This window comes from Olea europaea, chromosome 10 (assembly GCF_002742605.1).
Source record: "Olea europaea var. sylvestris chromosome 10, O_europaea_v1, whole genome shotgun sequence".
Taxonomy (NCBI): domain Eukaryota; kingdom Viridiplantae; phylum Streptophyta; class Magnoliopsida; order Lamiales; family Oleaceae; genus Olea; species Olea europaea.
The window spans coordinates 31,364,554-31,381,888 of record NC_036246.1 but is presented as its reverse complement, the minus strand read 5'-3'; positions in this window follow the sequence as shown (position 1 = coordinate 31,381,888).

Genomic DNA, 17,335 nt, shown 5'->3' with positions numbered 1-17,335 from the left:
TACACGTAAACTAGATTATTTGATGCTCCCTCAAGCAGTGACACAAAGATAATATTCTGAATCAATATTCTCAATTTTTCTTCATGAAACCTCGAAGATTAAGGTAATACAACACACTAAGGAAATCAAACGATTTTAATTCAAACTTTTAAATAAAAGCACAATTTAAAATAAATATCCATGTAACAAATAAACATAAACGATAATTTAGTTGTGAATAAATGTCTACAACAAAGAAATAAAGTTACGTGCCAAATTCTTTAGATTTTTGTCCAGCGAGGCGAGGCACAACCACACCATCGAACTACAACGCTCTGACATGACCCGATCTAACCTATGAGGTGTAGGGAAAAGGAAGAGTATATGAAAATACTCACTAGGATATCAAATTTTTAATGGTGCGATCCCGAATAATAATTTTAAAACATGTGTCTGAATATCATGCCGTCACATTTCTTTAAAATTCGATAAGAGCTCATATCATATCATAATACCGAAATGACCATATTATTCATAGCATAGCATTTCATATAATAATTTTAACTTTCATGAGTACAAAAATTTATCAACATGTAAAAACATAATTAAACGGGACATAAAAAATACTGCACCGCATATCCTACCTTTTTTAAACTGCTTTAAATTTTGGAAGACAGAATCACGTTCCCTTCTTTCCTTTTCTTCTTTTTGCCTCTTATGTTACTGTGAGCCGTGCACAAATATTTGTGTCCCCCCTTTTTTTTTCTCGTGTGATTTATTTATCTACATAGGTACTAATACCCTAACTACTAAGGTGTGGTGTGGGAAAATGTGTGAGAGATAGTGGGTAATTGGATGAAGTTGGGGAAAGCGTATTTGAAACAAAATGTTTGACTAGGTCTTGCCAACCAACTATACCACTCAACAAATACCTTCCTTACATCTGGTACCTTTTTAAACAACTTGAAAGGAAAATAATAAAGCTACCATCTCTCTCTCTTTCTCTCACGTGGCTTCTCTTATCTTCTCTTTTTCTCTTCTTTCTTTTCTTAAAAAAAATAAAACTATATTTAATAAACAAAACAATCACTAACCTACTGCCTATGAGAAATCTAGCACATCACCCATGAAATATTTAAATTCATTGCATACTCAATTAAAATAATAACACTAATAATAATATTTAATTCTATATATTTCGATCTCGATAGCTTAGGCTTCGGTAATCCAAATTAACTTTTTCTCGAGCCTAATATGCATGATGAACTCAATACTCATATACTTATTATCACTCCGTCACTATCTACATTTTAAACCAAATAGAATTAAAATTTACTTTATCTACACTTTAGTCCCTAAACTTTCAAAATACTAAAATATAGCATGCATAAATTAAATTCTATTCTACGAAATGTCGGGATATTACAATCTCCCCTCCTTAAAATATTTTCGTCCTCGAAAATTATCTTGGCTAATTGAATAGTTCTGGATAATTTGTTTTAAGCTCATCTTCCCTCTCCCATGTTGATTCGTCTACTCCATGATTTCGCCATTGGACTTTGACTAGGGGAATTTCTCTATTTCTAAGTTGGTGCACCTTTCTTTCGAAAATCATTGTTGGGATTTCTTCATATGGTAAGTCCTTTTGTATGTCCAATGTTTGCTAACTCACCACATGATTGGGATCATGAACATATTTTTTGAACATTGATACATGGAACACGTTATGAACTGCTGCAAGTTCAAGTGGTAAGGCAAGTCGGTGAGCCACAACACCGATCCTTTCAAGAATCTTGAAAGGTCCAATAAATCGAGGTCTCAACTTTTCCTTCTTACCAAATCTCAATACACCCTTCAGGGGTGCTACCTTAAGAAAAAATTTGTTGCCTACACCAAATTTAGAATCCTTTTTTCTGACATCGGCATAACATTTTTGTCGGTCTTGCTCTCTTTTTATCCTGGCTCTAATCCTGTCAACTATCTCAACCGTTCGTTCAATAATTTCAGGATCCAAAATTCGGTTCTTTCCGACCTCATCCCAATGGATAGGGGATCTGCACTTCCTACCGTAAAGAGCTTCATATGGGGCCATAACTATAGTGGTCTGGAAACTATTATTGTAAGCAAACTCTACTAACGGCAGATGCGTCTTCCAACTATCGCCAAGATCTAAAACACATGCTCGCAACATATCTTCAAGAGTTTGAATGGTTCTTTCTGACTGTCCATCTATCTGTGGATGATAAGCACTAAACATCAATTTAGTCCACATGGTTGCCTGCAAACTTTTCCAAAATTTCGATGTGAACCTCGGGTCTCTATCTGAAACAATGGTAACAGTAACTCCATGCAATTTGACTATCTCTTGGATATATAACTGTGCGAGCTGTTCCATATTGAAATTTATTTTGATTGGCAGAAAATGAGCTGACTTTGTTAGACGATCAACTACTACCTAGATAGTATTGTGACCTTTTACTGACCTTGGGAGGCCTACCACAAAGTCCATCGTTATGTGCTCCCATTTCCATTTTGGAATATTTAATGATTTCAGTAGTCCTGATGGCCTTTGATGTTCTGCCTTTACCTGCTGACAGACGATACATTTCTCAACGAACAGGCCTACTCCTATCTTCATGTTTCCCCACCAAAATGTTCCTCGGAGATCTCGATACATTTTCGTACCACTTGGATGTGCAGAATACGGGGTAGAGTGAACCTCTTCCAAAATTTCATTTCTTATACTTTTATCCTTAGTTACACATAACCTTCCTTTGAAAGTCAGTGCATCATCTGCAGATATTTCAAACCCTATACATTTGTTTAAACCAATCTTAGTCTTTTTGTTCTGTAGAAATGGATCCTTACCTTGCGCTTCCTTGATTCGATCCCGAAATGTAGGTTGAATCATGAACGCTTTTATCCTCACCGTAGTCTGTGTCGATGGTGTGATGATTTCCAATCTTAGTTTCTCAAAGTCCCTTATCAAGTGTTTCTGCATTGTGGGTAGAACTGCTAACCGTGATCCCATCTTTCTGCTTAGGGCATCTGCAACTACATTAGCCTTAGCCGAATGGCAAAAAATCATGTAGTCATAATCTTTCACTCATTCCAACCATCTTCTCTACCTCATATTCAGTACGTTCTATGTGAAGAAGTATTTAAGATTCTTGTGGTTTGTATAAATTTCACACTTTTCACCATAGAGATAATGACGCATAGAGATAATGACACCATATTTTTAAGGCATGAACTATCGCTGCAAGCTCCAAGTCGTGCGTTGGATGTTTTTGTTCATATTGCTTCAACTGTCTTAAGGCATAAGCAACCACTTTTCCATGTTGCATCAGTACACAACCCGAACCTTGCTTGGAGGCATCGCTGTAGATCACAAATCCCTCTGAACCTTCAGGTATTGTCAATAAAGGAGTTGAAACTAGTCTCTGCTTAAGTTCTTGAAAATATTTTTCGCATTTTTCTGTCCACTGAAACTTCATACCCTTTCTTGTCAACTGATTTATCGGCCTCCTATTTTTGAAAACCCTTCAATGAATCTTCTATAATAACCGATCAATTCCAAGAAACTACGAACTTCACCACACTGGTCTGCATTGGCCAATTTGTTACCTCTTCCACTTTAGCAAGGTCTACTTCGATTCCTTGGACGATAACCATGTGACCAAGAAAACCTACGCAATCAAGCCAAAATTAAAACTTCTTGAATTTGACATATAATTTCTCATTCCTCAAAGTTTCAAGTACTATTCGAAGTTGTTTCTCATGTTGACACGACCTGTCCCAAATCACCCTGGTGGACTCGAAACGTGATGTGCGCTAATGATAAAAGCTGACTAGATGTCAAATCTATCACCAAGGCTGACTATGAGTTATTTCAAAAAAATGCAACAAAATCAAATGCTTATGTCAAACATAATACGATGGGCTCAAAATGTTTACTTCGTGCTTCATCAATATGAGTTATAATATTCAACATGTCGTGTGGCTCTCATTCTGAAATCATTAGGCTATTCCAGCTAAAAAGAATCAATTGCTACTTGTAGGAAAAATGGTGGGAAAATATACGAGTTGATAGTTCAGTGAGTGGACAAATTCGAAAATAATTATACTTTTTCAATTTTACATCTTTATCGAAAATCGAGTTCATATCATTGAATAACTCGCAAGATAACATCATATAATTATAGCCAAAACGTGATATATTCACATAACGTGGTAAAATATCATTTCAAGTCATTATATAAATAAAGCTGATAATCATGTTATAATCTCATCACACCAAATGTACTGAAAAATTCACAAAAAATGTACCCTCTGACTAAAATCTGTAATCTGCCCCTCGGGATAAGAACTTTCGCCACGGGCCTTTGGCCCCCTCTGTAAACGAAAGTCGGTTTCAAGATCTTTGGTAATCAATTCTAGAACACGGTCAAGGCCCCTCTGTGAACTAGAAAAAGTATATAATCATGGGTACTTTTCTGACTGATATCAATATTACATGTCTCACATACCAAACAAATCTCGATATCACATGTCTTACATACCAAGTCACAAATGTGTCATAACTAATCTTTGAGATTCCACATATATCATAATAAAAGATATTTATGTAATAATCATAAAATCGAACACATACTTGTACATACTTTACTAATGTACTTAATTTATAAATATTTTAAAAATATTTATATTTTTTCACTCACAAAACTATGTACGCCAATATCAACTCGGTTGGTAAGCTATCCCGATGTCAGTATCGCCACCTGAAATATGATATAATTTTTAAGTCAACAATTAACTATTTTAAGAAATTTCACTAATTAAATAGACGATACTCAGACTTAATCATTTCATGTTTAGGTGATTTCTAAAGTTTCTTTAATCACTAAAACTAATTTTTCTTTCATTTAGCTCAATTTCATAGCTTATTATACTTAACCTTTTCGATAAAATTGAATTTAATCTAACGACTATAAAATTTAAAATAACCTTTCAATAAGTAACCTTTTACTTACCTTTAACTTTGAAGAATTCAAGCTTACTAGTAGGAAGCACTTATTTTCTAACAACATAGGCGAACTTTCCTATCTTTTTCTTCCTTTCCTTTCCTTTTTTTTCTTTCTTCCTTTCTCTTTCTTTTTCCCTTGCTCTCGGCTTCTCTTGTGTGTGTTACTGTGTGTTTTGGTTTGGAAACATGGAATAATGAAATGAATTTGGTAAATATTGGGAAGTGTATATCCATTCCACCGCCTATCAATTCATTTTTTAATTGTTTTTAGTTTTTTTTTTGACATCTTTGACTTTTCTTTTTTGTTTTTTTAATTAAATTAATGTATTACAAAACTCACTCCCTTAAAAGAATTTCATCCTCGAAATTCAATTAACTAAAATTCGCACATATAATATATATAGAGAACATGTTTGATCCTCACTTTCCATAATGCCTCATCTTTTGAATGATTACTCCAGCAAACTTTTAGTCCCAAAATATAATCTTTCCTATTATACTTTTAATAACTTCCTAAGAGTCAATATATGATATTCTCGTCTTTTCTCTCTCTCTTTTTTTTCCCAACCTTAGAAAAACTCAATTATTTTTTTAATTTGAAGTTCAAGATACTATTTTTCATATTCTCCAAATCTTCACCTTACGTCATAATTTAAACTATTCTCTAATCACATTCTTTTTCTATAACAATGGTTACAGATTAAGATCGAATAACATTCTTTTGCCCATTTCGTCATACGTCCTTGGAATATTTCAATATCATATATAACCTCAATTATCGTCACTTGTGTCTAGTTTTTTTTTTAATTATTAATAATATATGTCAATTTCATGACAATAAATATTTGTCCAAGTCTCCTTTAATTAACCAACCATAGTTGATAGCCTCTCTTTTGAACTTGTTTTCATTCCGTGTATTTGGAATCTTCAAACAAAAAACAATTGAGGGTAACTAACTTCATTCTAAATTGACAATATCTCAAAAAATTTAACAGTTCATGATTTTCTAAAATTCTAGTTATCCCCAACAAAACAATTGAGTAGCTCAATATGGTGTTCTTTCCCTTTAATTCTATATCACCCATTAAAAATATATACACAATTTCCATTTCCACCATTTCAAATAAAATCTACCTTAAAGTCTGTTGATTAATAACTGTTGATATTTTTCGCAATGTGATGACAAAATCCCCATATAACCAACTCCAAATCATGTTTCAATCATGCCGCTTTAACAATCTACAGTATCATCCTTAATTTATAACTTTACTTCAGAATACTTTCTAAACCTTAACATAAATCATTATTGTGAATCAATCACTTATCATCTTTAGATATAAGAGCAAATATTTTCTCAGAATTTCTTGATAGCAAAACTTTTGACATTTCTATACCCATATAAATTTTGTTTTTTCTTTCTATGAAGAGACAATAATAACATTTAATCATGAAAATCTATACTCTTATTCCATAAATGGGTCATTGGTCTATCATCAATGCATAATCTTTCTTGTATATTGCATAAAGACCGTTAATTGGGGTAATGTAACTTAAAGACACTGTCCCACAATTGAATAAAATTACATTCAATGATCATCCTAAACTTCAAACTATTCAACATATCATCTAGATATTCCATCGCAAACAAATCTCAATAAACATGGAATACTTTATACATGAAATCCAAAAATATAATCGAAAATCACCCAAAATTACTTCACTAAAAATTCATTAAATTCATCTTAACTTCAACATTTAACTCAACGCTTTCAAATTGTATAGAATATAACACAATACTCCAACAAATGGCCTTAAAAACATTTAATTAACTTAATAACTCAAATCTTTCATCACATTATTTTGCTATAGGACAGTCATTACATTCATTTACATGCTATTCATCATATCATGTTATAATCATATAACTTCTCACATACTTATGGCCATACCATATGTCTTCCAACTTTTAGTTATATCAATTTTCCTTGAGATCACAAAATAATAACCTTCATATTTATCATGTGAACTTTTCATACATCAATATATCATCAATATTTCATAAGTTAATTTTCCAAACTCAATAAATTCCAATTTTACCATTCTCTAATAATTTTAATTTTTTTTTCCACATAAACATACCTAAATGCACATATCCATTTAATTCTATTTTTAAAACAACAAATCACCCCATAATATGTAATCATTATGAAGTTCATCCCTATTATTCTCACATTCCCTGTAATCAAACCACTCATGAATAATCGAAATAATTGAAATTACCGTTAATTTCCTCGATGACTAAAATACACAATAACACATTGTCATCTATCAATCAACAAATAATCATTTTATCTTCCACAATTTCTTATCATATAGCATAAATATACGCTACTATGATTTCTATTATCATCCCATTTAAGTAGTCACGAATCACCACAAAATTTTGATAATACTAAAGACCATTTAGTTTAAAAAAAAATTAAAATTCCTCACTAATTATCACCAATCACATATCATATCATTTCCTTGTATTTATCGTGTAAGCTATAGCTAAAAAATTTCCTGCGTACACATAAAAAATCTTATAGTTCTACAAATAAATTGATAATTAAGTGGTTGTAGCATATGTAACTTCGAATGCCCAGCAAAATCATCACAATATGTTTAAATCTTAATAGGTTTCATATACACATGGTTCCAATCCAACAACTAATAACATTTCCAACCATCGGATCATTGCAACTACCATACTTATTTATTAGTCGTTTCTAAATCTGTTAAAAAAATATTTTTTTGGTTTCATACATTCGAGTTAGAGAGCCTGTGATTTCTGCCATCATGACATGCGATCATATCCATTGAATATGCATGAACCATAAAAATTTTCAAAGCCATGCTCTGATACCACTTTGACATGATCCGTCTCGAATCATCCTAGTGGACTCGAAACGTGACGTGCGCTGACTATGAGTTATTTAAAAAAAATGCAACAAAATCAAATGATTATATAAAACATAATGCGATGGGCCCAAAATATTTATTTCGTGCTTCATCAATATGAGTTATAATATTCAACATGTCGTGTGGCTCTCATTCCGAAATCATTAGGCTCTTCCAGCTAAAAAGAATCAATTGCTACTTATAGGAAAAATCGTGGGAAAACATATGAGTTGATAGCTCTGTGAGTGGAGAAATTCGAAAATAATTATGCTTTTTCAATTTTTCATCTTTATCGAATATCGAGTTCATGTCATTGAATAACTCGCAAGATAACATCATATAATTATAGCCAAAACGTGAGACATTCACATAACGTGGTAAAATATCATTTCAAGTCATGATATAAATATAAGCTGGTAATCATGCTATAATCTCATCACATCAAATGTACTGAAAAATTCACCAAAAATATACCCTCTGACTAAAATCTATAATCCGTCCCTCGGGCTAAGAACTTTCACCATGGGCCTTTGGCCCTCTTCTTGAATGAAAGTCAGTCTCAAGACATCTGATAATCAATTCTAGAACACGGCCAATGCCCCTCTGTGAACTATATGTACACGGTCAATGCCACTTCGTTTAGGATAGAATACGACCAAGGCCCCTCTGTGAACTAGAAGAAGTATATAATCATGTGTACTTTTCTGGCTGATCTCAATATTACATGTCTCACATACCAAACAAATCTCAATATCACATGTCTTACATACCAAGTCACAAATGTGCCATAAGTAATCTTTGAGATTCCACATGTATCATAATAAAAGAGATTTATGTAATAATCATAAAATCGAACACATACTTGTACATACTTTACTATTGTACTTAATTTATAAATACTTTAAAAATATTTATATTTTTCCACTCACATAATTATGTACGCCAATATCAACTCGGTTGGTAAGTTGTTCCGATGTTAGTATCGCCGCCTGAAATATGATATAATTTTTAAATCAACAATTAACTATTTTAAGTAATTTCACTAATTAAATATGCGATAGCTAGACTTAATCATTTCACGTTTAGGCGATTTCTAAAGTTTTTTTAATCATTAAAACTAATTTTTCTTTCATTTAGCTCAATTTCATAGCTTATTATACTTAATCCTTTCAATAAAATTGAATTTTGATCTAACAACTATAAAATTTAACATAACCTTTCAATAAGTAACCTTTTACTTACCTTTAAATTTGAAGAATTCAAGTTTACTAGTATGAAGCACTTATTTTCTAACAACATAGGAGAACTTTTCTATATTTTTCTTCCTTTCCTTTCCTTTTTTTTTTTCCCTTTCCTCTTTCCTCTTTCTTTTTCCCTTGCTCTCGGCTTCTCTTGTGTGTGTTAGTGTGTGTTTTGGTTTGGAAACATGGAATAATGAAATGAATTTGGTAAATATTGGTAAGTGTATTTCCATTCCGCCGCCTGTCAATTCATTTTTTTATTGTTTTTAGTTTTTTTTTTTGACATCTTTGACTTTTCTTTTTTGTTTTTTTAATTAAATTAATGTATTACACATTTTGTTTCTTGTCTTTGGAGTACACGAGCATGTCATCAATAAATACTATAACGAATTGGTCAAAGTATTGATGAAACACTCTATTCATGAAATCCATAAATACAACTGGAGCATTGGTCAAACCAAAAGGCATGACAATGAATTCATAGGGTCCATAACGAGTCATGAAAGCAGTTTTTAGTATATCGCTTGCCCTGATTTTCAGCTGGTGATACCCTGATCTCAAGTCGATCTTTGAAAATACTGTAGCACCCCTTAACTGGTCAAACAATTATTCTATTCTTGGCTACGGGTACTTATTTTTTATGGTTAGATGGTTCAATTCCCGATAATCAATGCACATCCTCATACTCCCATCCTTCTTCTTGACAAATAGTATAGGAGCTCCCCAAAGAGATACACTTGATCGGATGAAACCTTTCTCCAGCAACTCCTCTAATTGCAAATTCAATTCTTGAAGTTCTTTCGATGCCATTTTGTATGGTGCCTTAGATACTGGTGCTGCTCCAGGAACCGAATCAATTGTAAATTCCACTTGTTTATCTGGTGGAATGCCTAGCAAATCTTCTGGGAACACATTGACAAAGTCTCGCACGATGTTAATATCGTTAACTGTCATTTCTGCATGTTGAGAACCGATGATGTTAACTAAGAATCCCTGGCATGACTCCTTTCTCAACATCGTCTCCGCTCGTATAGCTGATATAAGACCAAGTACAAACTTGAACTTTGCCCCCAAAGAAACGGAACTCTTCCTCTCCCAATCTATGAAATAACACTTCTTTCTCGTGATATCGAATGGTCGCCTGATTAAGTCCCAACCAATCCATGCCTAAAATAACGTCGAAATCTTTCATTTCTAAAAGGTATAAGTCCGCCTCTAATATTTTTCCATCAATCTCTAACTTCATAGATTTAGTCATCTGATTTGTGCAAAGAGTTTTTCCTGAAGGGATACTAACCTCTAATTCGTTATTCATTCTCACCCTTGCAAGGTTAGATCTAGCGACAAAGGATGCAGAGATAAAAGAATTTATAGCCCTAGAGTCAAAAGGTACGTAAGCATGTACATCAGATAATAACAGAATACCTGCTATCACATTCAGATCTTACTCCGCCTCATGTTATTTTAATGTGAAAACTTGAGTCTTTCCTTTCTTGTTCTGGTCCTGATCATCATCCTTCTTCTTTGGAGGCTCTGGACAGTAGAGAGCAATGTTCCGGGCTTACCACACCGAAAGCACACGTCCTTCCCGAGCAAGCATTCACCTTAGTGGAATTTATTACAGTTAGGACAAGATGTAATATTTCCACTCGTTCCACCAATGCAAATTCCTGTGCTTGGGCCTTTATTCTGCCAGTTGTGTCTATTTTTGCTTTGATCACTCCGCTTTTTTTTTCCTAACGACTCCTTGCTCTTCTGGGCATACTGTTCAAATGTGGTCTTCTGATATGAGATAGTATGAGCCCACTCCAACATTTCAAGATATGAGGTGAAATGATGGGACATAATGATCATGCCGATCTCTGGGCGCAATCCATTCTCGAACCTCCTAATCTTCTTAACTTTGGTATCCACCAAGTGTGGGGCATATCTTGAGAATCAGTAAGTGACATGTTTCCCTGTTTGAGCTGTAGAAACTCTGATTCTTTGAAGTCTCTCAAAGTCTATGGAAAATATTTTTCCATCACTTCATCCTTAACCTGCTCCCAAGTCGGGTTACGTTGCTACTCTTCCATCCTAGTACGTGAGACAGATTCCCACCAGTGACCAGTTGCTTCAACCAACATAAATTCTGTGCATAGTACTTTTTGTGCATCCGTACAAGCAATGTGTTGAAAAATGTGCTCCAGGCCTTTTATCCACTCTTCGACAGCCAGTAGGTCAGAATTACCGTCGAAAGTGAGAAGCTTGTACCTACGAAATTGCTCAACCATCGAGACAGCTCCAGGGGCAAAATGAGGTGCATTCTGGCGTGGAGGTGCATTTTGTGGTGGAGGTACTTGATTCTGCCTGCTCAACTCCTGTACCCCTTGCAGTAAGTCGTGCATCAAATTTGTATGGGTAGGTGGTGCCATTTCCTAAAATTTAATATGAAGTCATCGATCACATTCCATTACTAAGTCTAACACATCATACTTATTTTTATCGTAATGCATATCATATATTTAGTTGGAAAACAAACGTGCATGTCTTCAAAAAATTTGAAAGTAGGAAATTTAAAAGATGTAAATTATATAAAAGTTTAAATAAATTCATCTTCTTACCCCTTTACAAAATTTTAATTTTTTTTAAAGACTGTTCACACCGTGAAGAGTACATGGGTACCGAGTGAACAGTTCGAGAGCACGAACAATAATATTTATATTTTATTTTAATTATTTGTTGTTGTTGTTGTTATTATTATTATTATTATTATTATTTTTATTATTATTATTTGCTTATAACATCCGATCAAATAAAGTGGATTTCATTTGAAAAGCAAAAGGTAAATCTTGTTTCTATGCCTCAAGTTTAGGATCTACTTACAATTTTTACGGTTAATACAGGCTATATAGTAGTGGGATTGAGACTCCCAATGCCCCCACTGGTACAAAAATAAGGGCTACATAAAAAAAGAAAAACAGGTGGCTAAACCACTTATGTCAAGCCTTACAATTATAATAATCATGAAAGACTAACAAGTACTATTATTACACACGTAAAACCCCCTTTTGTGTCACTGTTCATCGTAGTGACACATCGTGAACAAAGTCATTGTTCATGTGAACAATAGGTAATGTTCATATATTATTATTATTATTTTTAAAATTTTTTTAAGGCATTTCTAAGTAAAGCTAAAGGAGTAAAATAAAAAAAGTAACTCTACTTTCAAAAACGTATAATAATACATATAGTCGGCAATTCATATATATACAAACAAAATCAATGTACTCAAAAAAAAGTGGCATCTTTTTTTTTCAGACTTGTATAAAAATTTAAAATTGACCATCAACACAATCGTACCTATGAATTATTATTTCCACGGCATACTTTCTCCATTTTCAAGACAAAAACACTGTTCACGTCCTTTATTTATTATTATTCCCAAATTACAAGAATACTCATGGGTCTGCAGGAAATTAAACCTAAGCTTTGATATCAAATTGTAACTACCCAAAATTTTTTAAAGGCTTGAATCGTTACCAAATTTTCATTTAATTTTTTTTTTTCTTTTGAACAATGTGGCATGCCATAAAATATAAAATTATGAAAGGGTATTTTACTCAAATTTGTAGAAAAAGAAATATATATTAACTGTTAGAAAGAATATTTTTCTATGCCATATCTTTCATGTGTATATTAGAAAGAGGGTACATAAAATTAGCCTGCAATTTGAGAATTTGAGACAAAAACACTTTTTAGACGTGTGGAATAATTACCATTGACTTTGTAAGTACCCATATACATTTGCAATAATGAATTCTAGGATAATCATAATTCTAATTCAAGCATAATATTGTTTTCTCTTTCTTCAATGTGTGGACACGGCACCAAATGGTGAAAATACTACCAAATTTGTCTTATTTTATTAAATAAATTCCCACCCTACATCACCAGGCTATGGGGCAGCCTATCAACAATTATTACCTTAACAGTAAGGACATGTTTAGTGAAATTGATGGATAAAATAATATTTAATTCCAACTTTATTTAAAGTAAAATAACATTTACACGTAATCAAGATTATTTGATGCTCTATCAAGCAGTGAACACAAAGATAATATTCTGAATCAATATTCCCAATTTTTCTTCATGAAACCACGAAGATTAAGGTAATATAACACACTAAGGAAATCAACGATTTTAAGTCAAACTTTTAAATAAAAGCACAATTTAAAATAAATATACATGTAACAAATAAACATAAACGATAATTTAGTTGTGAATAAATGTCTACGGTAAAGAAATAAAGTTACGAGCCAAATTCTTTAGATTTTTGTCCCACGAGACGAGGCACAACCACACCATCGAACCATCACGCTCCGACACGACCCGATCTAACATATGAGTTATAGGGAAAATGGTGAGTACATAGGAATACTCAGTAGGATATCAAATTTTTAATGGTGCGATCTCGAATAATAATTTTAAAACATGTGTTAGAATATCATACCATAACATATTTTTAAAATTCGGTGAGAGCTCATATCATTTCATTGTACCGGAATGTCCATATCATTCATATCATAACATTTCATATTATAACTTTAACTTTCATTAGTACAAAAATTCATCAACATGTAAAAAGATAATTAAACGGGACATAAAAAATACTGCACCTCATATTCTACCTTTTAAATTGCTTTAAATTTTGGAAGACAAAGAATCAAGTTCCTTTCTTTCCATTTCTTCTTTCTGCCTCTTATGTTACTGTTAGTCGTGCACAAATATTTTTGTGTCCCCCCTTTTTTTTCTCGTGTGATATATTTATCTACAGAGGTAGTGAGGTACAAATACCCTAACTACTAAGGTGTGGTGTGGTAAAACATGTGAGAGATAATGGGTAATTGGATGAAGTTGGGGAAACTGTATTTGAAACAAAATGTTTGACTAGGTCTTGCCAACCAACTATACCATTCAACAAATACCTTCCTTACACATGACACCTTTTTGAACAAATTGAAAGGAAAACAATAAAGCTACTCTCTCTCTCTCTCTCTCTCTCTCTCTCGTGGCTTCCCTTATCTTCTCTCATTTTCCTTTTTTTTAAACTATATTTAATAAACAAAACAATCACTAACCTACTGCCTACCAGAAATCTAGCACGTCACCCATGAAATTTTTAAATTCATTACACACTCAATTAAAATAATAATACTAATAATAATATTTAATTCTATATCTTTCGACCTCGATAACTTAGACTTCCGTAATCCAAATTAACTTTTTCTCGAGCCTAACATGCATGATTAATTAGGATCTATCTAACGAGCCCAATATTCATATACTTATTATCGCTCCATCACTATCTACATTTTAACCCAAATAGAATTAAAATTTACTTTATCTACACTTTAGTCCCTAAACTTTCAAAATATTAAACTATTCTACGAAATGTCGGGATATTACAGGAGTAAAATTGAACAGAAAAGAGAGAAAGAGCTAAGGAACATGTAGATCAATTAATCAAAATTTCGAGGTGAGAGATCCACCAACCTCTATATTTAATAAACATTCATTCCAGTGGACTTCTTTAGTAATTAAACCAGAAGTAATTATTGTACAGCCCTTACTAAATTGTTTTCTGAACATTTCCCCAGCTTTAAATTCGAATTTGAAGAGATCTCTGAAATTCTTGTAGCCGGAGAAGAATGAAATTGCTGTCCCATAACATATTTGCAAGAGTCCTCTCTTCAATGCACTGAAGCAGAGATTGATTGTTGACAGTGCAAACCATTTGTTAGATGCTGACTGTTTCTTCTCCGCTTTGTGACGAGCACAAGACCTTCTCTATCTCTATGCGTACTCCGATCTTTTTGTGTTTTGTTGTTGTTCTACTCTGTTACTGATTCTGTTTTTCATCTTTCCCATAACAAATCTCTATAAATGCACTTTTGTTTACAATTGCTTCAGCAGAATTACTTTGAAATTCAGGCTTTTTTCAGTGACTGGAGACACACTTGGAAGATCTGAAGAATTCTGCACTGATTTCATTATGAAACTAAGCAGTATCATGTTTCTTGTTAATTAATCTATAGATTTACAATTTTGCATGACTAACTGGAATAAGTAGTTTTTTTTCTTTTAATTTACGTGAAACGTGATTATTAATATTAATTGAAAAAAATTTAGGGAGAAAGATTTAAGAATCAGTGGGCATTCACTAGTAGACTTCGTGTTTTTAACAAGAAAATATGGAATAATTGTATGAATGGGGAATGATAAGTGGTTGACTTCGACTTGGACAAACATTTACACTCTGGCAAATGGCATATATAGCAAGTTGGAAGCTGGTAGGGTAGACTCCATATGCCTTTCGGGCTATAGTATTCCAATTGCCTCTCTACTATTTGTGCGTAGATTTTATTTCCATTAATAAGTAATATAATGATAAAAGGAATGTTGAATTTACAAGGATACATTATATATGTATTTTACATTATATATATCAATTAAAGTTAAGCAATTAAAACATACAAATCTTGGAATTTATCCACTATTTGTGCTCGATTTTTCCTGAAACTCATTTTAATCATGTATTCTCTCAATAAAATATTTTTACACATAAATTTAATTTTTTTCCTACTTTTTAGCCATACATTCTTCAAATAATCACTCTTTCCTACTCCAAAATGATGGGGCTCAAACAATCAAATCGTGAAAGGTACTAGCACTTGTGTACGTCCTTATTAACCTGCTTTATCCTTAATGAATAGTTTGCAATCATTTTTTTTTTATTTAAGTTTAAAAAGCTGTATTCCTTATATGTAAATTTCTATTAAGATAAATTGATATTTTTTTACCTACAATCTAACTATATATCTGAAGGATGCGAATTGATAAAAATACAATAAAAATCTAGAAATATCCCTATCTCCTATAGAATCTAGTATTATTGATTATCATATCCTAATCTATATTGAACATCTCAGAAATAATGTAAATCACATATGCATTTGAATTAGTTAAATGTATTCAAATTACAAATCTTACAAGAGTCATTCATATCATCATAGGCAAAAACTATTCTTAATTGTTGATGCCAAACATAGTAGCTTGGGCTGTATATCATCATTTAATAAAAAATTGCTTGGTGGCATGGTAACAAATTAGTTCACTAAAGAAAGAGACTTCACAAGTTCATTAAATTAAAAAAGAGAAAGGCTCAATTGTCTTCTAAAGAGTTATCTTGCTCACAAACATATATGGCAGGATTAAATATATGATAGAGTTAATCAACACGAAGAATTTACAGTCCCGCGAGTTTTTGCTAGATCTGATGAGGAAACATCTAGAATCTAATCAAATCTATAATTTGCTTGGTGAGAAATCGAAGATCTATTTGTGCAAAGGCATATTTAAGTATTCTGGTTACATTACTTTGGTTTTTCTACAATACTCTAATAAAAAAAATTCTCTCTTGCCTAAAATCTTATATATGTTCCTATGGGTTTCTATTTGACGATAAACTACCTCAATTTACCTTTTTCTAAGGTTTCCCATGAGAACCCTAAAATCCAAAAATAATAATAATAATAATAATAACAACAACAACAAATTAATGGGCCAAGGTCTTATCATGTAGGAACAAATCAAAATTTGTCATATTTTTGAAAATTTCAAAAGTATGTATGAAGTTCCTATAGATCTATTAAGTAGAACTTGTCTAGTTAAAAATTGAAACTATGAAAAATACTCAATAGTTTAGCTTTTACATTTCGAAAATTTGAAAATTATATAATTGACTAATTATAAAAATTGTTAAGTAAATATATTATTTATTAATTTTAGATATTTGGTATATATTTTAAAATTTTTTTAAAATGATTAAGTATTTAGAATAAAAAAAAATAAGTAAAGTTTTTTTAAGCGTGAATATTGGCCTTCACGCATACGTTTCATACTTTTTAGAACGCTACTTTAGAAAGTCAAACCTCTTTTTAATTTGTCGAACGAACTCTTTATAAGGAAAATTTAAAATAAAGAGTAGATATGACTCTTGATCGATTAAGAAGTGTATACTTTTGTCATATGTTCCGTGGAATGTTTTTCTTGCCAAAATTGTATGTCTATTTTCAATATACTCAAGTTCAATCCATTTGTAATTCTT